The sequence below is a fragment of the Coenobita brevimanus genome, chromosome 39 (assembly GCF_032717465.1).
Source record: "Coenobita brevimanus isolate Jiangsu-jjx chromosome 39, ASM3271746v2, whole genome shotgun sequence".
Classification (NCBI taxonomy): domain Eukaryota; kingdom Metazoa; phylum Arthropoda; class Malacostraca; order Decapoda; family Coenobitidae; genus Coenobita; species Coenobita brevimanus.
In genome coordinates this window covers 27689301-27697439 of record NC_136992.1, presented here as the reverse complement: position 1 = coordinate 27697439, position 8139 = coordinate 27689301, and positions in this window count along the sequence as shown.

Below are 8139 nucleotides of genomic sequence, written 5' to 3'. Positions count from 1 at the left end.
TACGTAGAGAAAATTACTGAGCATAATGAAATATCCAAAATTATTTATTAAAATTTTGATAATCTATGAAAGGGGAGTAAGAAATATGATGATGATGATGATGATGATGATGATGATGATGATGATGATGATGATGATAATAATAATAATAATAATAATAATAATAATAATAATAATAATAATAGTAATAAAAACATGATGATGAATGATGATGACGATAATAATAATAGTAATAATAATAATAATAATAATAATAAAAACATGATGATACTACTACTACTACTACTACTTATAATCATCATCATCATATTCATCATCATCAATATAATAATAATAACAATAATAATAATAATAATAATAATAATAATAATAATAATAATAACAATCCCTCTACAATTATACATTAAATAACAATATAATTAGAGGCAAAAATCATAAATCTTCAACACATTCTCAATAACAGACCCGATAACTGAAAAAATCATAATAAATCAGAAAAAAAAATCAGTAAATAAAATAATTGAACATAAGCAGTACAAATAAAGAAAGAAATAAGGAAGAAAATATTAATGCCAAAAAATAAATATAAAATGAATAAAAAGGGTTAAAAATAAAATGTGGGCAAATTAAGGAGGTAAAGAGATTATTATTATTATTATTATTATTATTATTATTATTATTATTATCATCATTATTATTTAACACGAAAATAAATGGAACAGGATGATTTTAATGAAAGTGTCGTGAATTTTGACGAAATATTATGGAATCGTTATTAAGTCTCTCTCTCTCTCTCTCTCTCTCTCTCTCTCTCTCTCTGGCATTATCGAATTTCTGTTCTAGTGACTCATATTTCCATCCCATTTTCTCTCTCTCTCTCTCTCTCTCTCTGGCAAAGATTTATTATCATTATTGTTATTATTATTATTATTATTATTATTATTATTATTATTATTATTATCATCATCATCATCATATCATCATTACTACTACTACCACCGAGTTATTATTATTATTATTATTATTGGTATTATTATTATTATTATTATCATCATCATCATTACTACTACTGCTACTGCTACTACTCCTACCATCACCACCATCATCATCATCATCATCACTATTCTATACTTCACTTTTCCTGTCACCAGACGGTTTTTCCAGTAACCTCTCGCCCTGAAGGGGTTAAGGCCTATAAATAACCCCCCCCACTTAAAAATAAAAACCAAAAAATAAATAAATAAATAAACAAATAAATAAAATCGTCCAGGCAACACCCAATGGAGGGGTTTAGAGAAATTTATCCCTAACACCTCTTAACAACCGATTTATTTTGCTTATTATAAAACCCCGTCACGTAATGGAAGGATTTAGAGTGATTAACCCCTAACATCTTTTCTTAGGCGATTTATTTTGCTTATTACGCATTATTGTATTCCATAAATCCTTCCAACATCGCCATACTCTGCATAATATTCAAAGGGATATTAACCAGCCATATCCGAAAATAAATCGCTAAGGAAAAGGTGTTAGGGAGCTTCCTTAATCAACTTGTAGTCCCTTTTCAGCTGAATAAATAGCCTGGTCATCGTAGTTAAGAGATCATAGGATATTCTTTCTATACTCCTTTCATTCTGACCTGGACCAGATTCTCGTCAATTTGCAGTTATTTCACATAGCTCAGTGGCAAAAAACGGATCTACATCATTTCCATAGCACGTCTTCGTGATTTGCATTTTATTTTAGCGTAAGTTCATCGTTACAACTCCACATTTCGCATAGGTGAGAGAGAGAGAGAGAGAGAGAGAGAGAGAGAGAGAGAGAGAGAGTATGCTGTATTAATATTTTCATGCATGTGTGTATGTATGCATGTGTTGTGTATGTACGTGTGTGTTGTGTATGTAGGTGTGGTGTGTGTATGTATGTATGACTTAAATATAAAGATATTCCATACAAATTATTAATCTGAGTCAATCAACCCCCTGAATCAATGTGACGATGATGATGATGATGATGATGATGATGATGATGATGATGACGATACTGAAGATGACTATGATGATGAAGGTGACGATGACAATGATGATAATGATGACGATAATGAAGATGACTATGATGGTGATGACGATGCCAATGAAGATGATGATGAAGATAGATATGATGATAATGATGATAATGAAGATGACTATGATGATGAAGATGACGATGACAATGATGATAATGATGACGATAATGAAGATGACTATGATGGTGATGACGATGCCAATGAAGAAGATGATGATGATGAAGATAGCTATGATGATGATGATGATAATGAAGATGACTATGATGAAGACAGCTATGATGATGATAATGAAGATGACTATGATGATGAAGGTGACGATGACAATGATGATGATAATGATGACGATATGATGACGATTATGATGATGAAGCCAATGAAGATGACGATGATGATGATGACGATGATGCTAATGAAGATGACTATGATGATGATGAAGATGACGATGATGATAATAATGAAGATGACTATGATGATGATGATGAAGAGTACGATGATGATAATGATGATGTAACAGATCTGTCATTCACACGCCAGTACTAACCCCCGTACACCTCCACCCACACCCATCCTGGCCTACTTACCGTACCACTTCCGGTCGCCCCCACCCAGTAACTTCCGGTCATGCAGTGGGCGGGGGAGGGGGGTTGCATGACCCGACACACCCACACCATAAACAATCACTACATTACACCACACTACACTAAACGATCACTACACTACACTTCACCACAACACTACACTACAATACACTCACTACACAACACTACAATACTACACTTCACTACACTACACTATCATTATACTACATTACAGTACACAATACTACACTACACCGATTTGATATGGCGATGATGATGGTGGTGGTGGTGATGGTGATGATGATGATGGTGATGAAGATATGGACTTAATTAATCTCTACCACGAGAGAGAGAGAGAGAGAGAGAGAGAGAGAGAGGGGGGGGGAGAATTCACGTGTTGTTGAACGACTGTACTTGCACCTTATCTGGCTCTTATACGAACAATTGCCTCTCATCAACATCCACTCCAACATGATAGAGTTACGACGTAGGAAAAGCTGGTGGGGAGCGAGAGAGAGAGAGAGAGAGAGAGAGAGAGAAAGAGTAAAGGGGTTAAGAAAATATCTATTAAATATTGGAATACTTGGACATTACGAGTATTTTTTGAGAGGGAGAGAGAGAGAGAGAGAGAGAGAGAGAGAGAGAGTAAAGGGGGTAAGAAAATATCTATTAAATATTGGAATACTTGGACATGACGAGTATTTTTTGAGAGGGAGAGAGAGAGAGAGAGAGAGAGAGAGAGAGAGGGGACCTTGCTATACTCTCAAGGTTCATCCAGTAACCGGTATACGTTGATCAGAACAAAGGGTAGATAAGGCTAAGATAAAGTGATAGCAGAAAAAAGCAAAGGAGTTATTGTCTCCAAGAGGCTGACACACTTGTTTGTGATAAGTGTTGCTGAGGACTGAGCTGGCCACTGATACTGAGCTGATGGTTGTATTAGAGATTGATGTAGGGTATCTGTTGCCACACGCCTTAATCCTGGAAGGGCTCTATCTATCTGTCTATCTATCTATACATACATACATAGGTAGATAAATACAGCTGATACAGTATAAAGACAAATGGAGATAGACGTATACAGATGGATAGATTTATATTATTGTTTATTACACTTTATATATATTATCTTACAAGGCTACTTATCTACACCTTCCAAATTTACTCACATATCTATTACAAATTTATCTATTAAAAAAAATATGGGAGCTATTGAGAAACCCGGAGCACTAAAAATGTAACAAAAAAACATGGAGGAAGAAGAAGAAGAAGAAGAAGAAGAAGAAAAAGATGATGATGATGATGATGATGATGAAGGAGGAGGAGGAGGAGGAAAAGACAAAAACACTATTACAACTGACCCACATTACTTCATTTTATATTTTACTGATATATCCTTTTCATATTAACCTGGTCCAGATTTTCACTTTCTTTCATTTTTTTTTTTTTTTTACGCTGTTCAGTGCCAGGGTGTAGTGCGGCTCTACATCCCCCCCCCATAACACTTCCTCGTGACTAGCATCGCATCTTAGTGTTAATCCATATGCCACTGTTAATCATTGAAGATAAAGGTGGAAATTTGTGGCTAAGTTAGGGTGATGTAGGTACAGATTTTATTTATTTATTTATCATTATTAAAATTATTATTATTATTATTATTTTAGTATTGTTATTCTTATTATTATTTTAGTACTGTTGTTATTCTTATTATTATTTTAGTATTGCTGTTGTTATTCTTATTATTTTATTATTCATTACTATTATTATTACTACTACTACTGTTATTAGTATTATCACTTCAATATTGTTCCTGTTATTATTATTATTATTATTATTATTATTATTATTACTGTTGTTATTCATTTCGTGATTATTATTCATTATAATTATTATTACAGTTTTCTGTGCGGAGTACTAACGCTAAAGGAGGCGAGAATGATATTGACCTTATTATTCTCTTTACGATGAGAGAGAGAGAGAGAGAGAGAGAGAGAGAGAGAGAGAGAGAGAGAGAGAGAGAGAGAGAGGAAATGGGTAGACAGGAATGGAACGAAGAAAGGAGATATGGGGGGTAAGGGAAGGATGGAGAAAAAGGAGGGAGGGAGGGAAAGAGTAGGAAAGGAAGAATGGAAGGAAGGGAAGGAAGGAGGCAAAGAGTATATAAGGGAAGGAAAAAGAAGAGGGAGGAAGAAGAGAAAGAGTAAAGGAGGGAGGGAGGACGGGATAATAAAGAGTAAGAGGAAGGGAGGGAGGGAGGGAGAAATACCCTCCCCCTAATCTCCCTGTGACTACCCTTTTATGGGAGGAAGGGAGGGGGAAAGGGAGGGAGAGAGAGGAGGGAAGAGAAGGAGGGAGGACAGAAGGAAGGGAGGGAGGAGGGAAGGGAGGGAGGGAGGAGGGAAGGATGGGAGGAACAAGGGTGGAGGGATTGTAAGAAGAGAGATGGGGACAAAAAAAGGTGTGTGTGTGTGTGTGTGTGTGTGTGTGAGAGAGAGAAAGTGAGGACAGCCAGCCTCTCTGCTCATAGTCAGCTTACTCACTCAGTCACCACAACACGAGCACCACACCGTACCACACCTCTCCGCTACCACACCTCCGCATTCTACAGGTTGGTACTCTCTCTCTCTCTAGCATTTAAGTGGAGGGTGATGAGTGCGTGTGGAACTGACAGCCGAGAAAATAATAAAGGACGAAAACTTTAGCAGCGGCAGGAAAAAGTACGAATGAGCACCATGTAATGTAGATCAATTGGCGTGGAAACTTTAGGGCAACATGGAGGCGATTTGTCTGTGGCTACCCTTTACGGAATTGTCATAGATAATTAGATAGATAGAAATATGGAAATAATGACCAGCTTGCTATAATGTAAGAAAAAAAAATTCTGTACAGCTATGGACAAAGTGACTACCATCAACTGAGCTCAAAGGGGTAGGGATCTTTGTCTTAGTCTCCTTGGTTACTAGTCGAATCAGTCTTCCAGTTTTCCTACACACGACCATCGATTGAGCTGAAAGGGGTAGGGATCTTCGTTTAGTCTCCTTGGTTACTAGTCAAATCGGGTCTCCAGTCTTATTACACACAACCATCAACTGAGCTGAAAGGGGCTAAGATCTTCGTGTAATGAGTCTCCTTGGTTACTAGTCAAATCAGCACATGGACGCACAAAACATACCTGGCGCACGTGGTTGATTCTCTTCGTCTTGCTGTCGACGAATGGAACTTTTGTTGATGGTGCAGCTGTTTGTGCACGTCTGTCACCAGCCTCGTCAGAAAATATAAAGCAGACATGTTAGTTTGTGTGTGTGTGTGTGTGTGTGTGTGTGTGTGTGTGTGTGTGTGTGTGTGTGTGTGTGTGTGTGTGTTTTATTTGTCATGGTCGTGTCTTCAATCATACTTTATTCCAGTTAATTCCAGTTAAGCAAATCACAGTAACCTTGAGAAATACCACTACTACCATTACCCCTTCAAATACCACTACATCCATTACCCCTTCAAATACTACTACTACCATTAACCCCTTCAAATACCACTACATCCATTACCCCTTCAAATACCACTACATCCATTACCCCTTCAAATACTACTACTACCATTAACTCCTTCAAATACTACTACATCCATTACCCCTTCAAATACTACTACATCCATTACCCCTTCAAATACCACTACATCCATTACCCCTTCAAATACCACTACTACCATTAACTCCTTCAAATACCACTACTACCATTAACCCCTTCAAATACCACTACTACCATTAACCCCTTCAAATACCACTACTACCATTAACCCCTTCAAATACCACTACTACCATTAACTCCTTCAAATACCACTACTACCATCAACTCCTTCAAATACCACTACCACCATTAACTCCTTCAAATACTACTACTACCATTAACCCCTTCAAATACCACTACTACCATTAACCCCTTCAAATACCACTACTACCATTAACCCCTTCAAAAACCACTACTACCATTAACCCCTTCAAATACCACTACTACCATTAACCCCTTCAATTACTACACAGTAGAGCCAACCCACCTGGATCCAGCAACAAAGAAAGAAAGAAAGAACTCAGAACACTGCCAACTGAATGACCTGTGACCCTGACCTTGTCCTGACCCCTAATTGTCCTCACACTTGGATCCCTTCGTTCTCACCTGACCTTTCACAGTTCCCCTTGACCTCTGACCTTTCTCTGTGCCCTTGACCTTTGAGTGTTTCCAAAAATTCAATCACTTTATTCTTCCCTCACCCTCAGCTTTTCTACCAGACTAAAATTGGATGCAAAATTTTTCACTTGATTTCCCTACATCAGTGTTTGACCTAGCCCTGTGACTGACCTCTGACCTTTTGTTCTAATAATGGGTTTCTATATAGGCTGTTCTACTACCCGTCCACCAAGTTTGGTTAAAATCTAGGACAGTTATTTTCTTCACACACACACACACACACACACACACACACACACACACACACACACACACACACACACACACACACACACACACACACACACGCTGCTGCTCCTACAAAACACACAACTCCAGCTTTTGTTTCGCGAGCGCAAGTGTAATAAATCGCTAAGGAGGAGGCGGTAGGTAGCACCCTGAACTGGCGAGAATACAAAGCCAACACACACAGGTACGAGTGGCAGGTTACAGAGCGAGGTTAGGTGGGCGTAGGTGTGTCTTGTATCCACAGGTGTTCATAAACCAATTAAATCACCAGAGCCACTCCAGGGATACGGGTTTTGTGTTTTATTGGACGTCTGTGTAGCCTATTTCGTGTTTTATTCCAACCAACGCCAGACGATTTTGTTCAGCTGAGAGTGAGACCCGCTTTCTCGTCAGGCAATGGAAAGCTCCCTAACTCCTCTTCCTTAGCGATTTATTTTTGGCTATGGTTGGTTAATATCCTTTTCCTTGGCAATTTATTTTTGGCTATGGCTGGTTAATATCTTTTCGTACGTCATATATACAAACTATGGCGATACTGGAAGGATTTATATAACAGAACAGGACAGTAAGGCGTAGTGAGCAAAATAAATCGCTGAGGAAAACACGCTCTCTCCCTACATAAGCGCAGGTGTAACAAATAAAACACAGACAAAAACCTTCCAACAATATATACACAGCAAACATAAGAACAGGCAACAAAGCAAACACAAACATTACTCATTGTTGACAACCCGTGTGTGTGTGTGTGTGTGTGTGTATGTGTGTGTGTGTGTGTGTGTGTGAGGGAGGATACCGTATAGCCCATGTATGTAAGAATGTGTATGTAAGGAAGGGTGTGGGTATCTGGTTCTGCACTGAATATCAATGAGAGAGAGAGAGAGAGAGAGAGAGAGAGAGAGAGAGAGAGAGAGAGAGAGAGAGAGAGAAAGAAAAATTTTTTATGATACCATCCCTACTCTCTCTCTCTCTCTCTCTCCCATCCAGTCTCCCCGTCTCCCATTCAAATCCCCCTTTCCCTCTCTCCCATTCA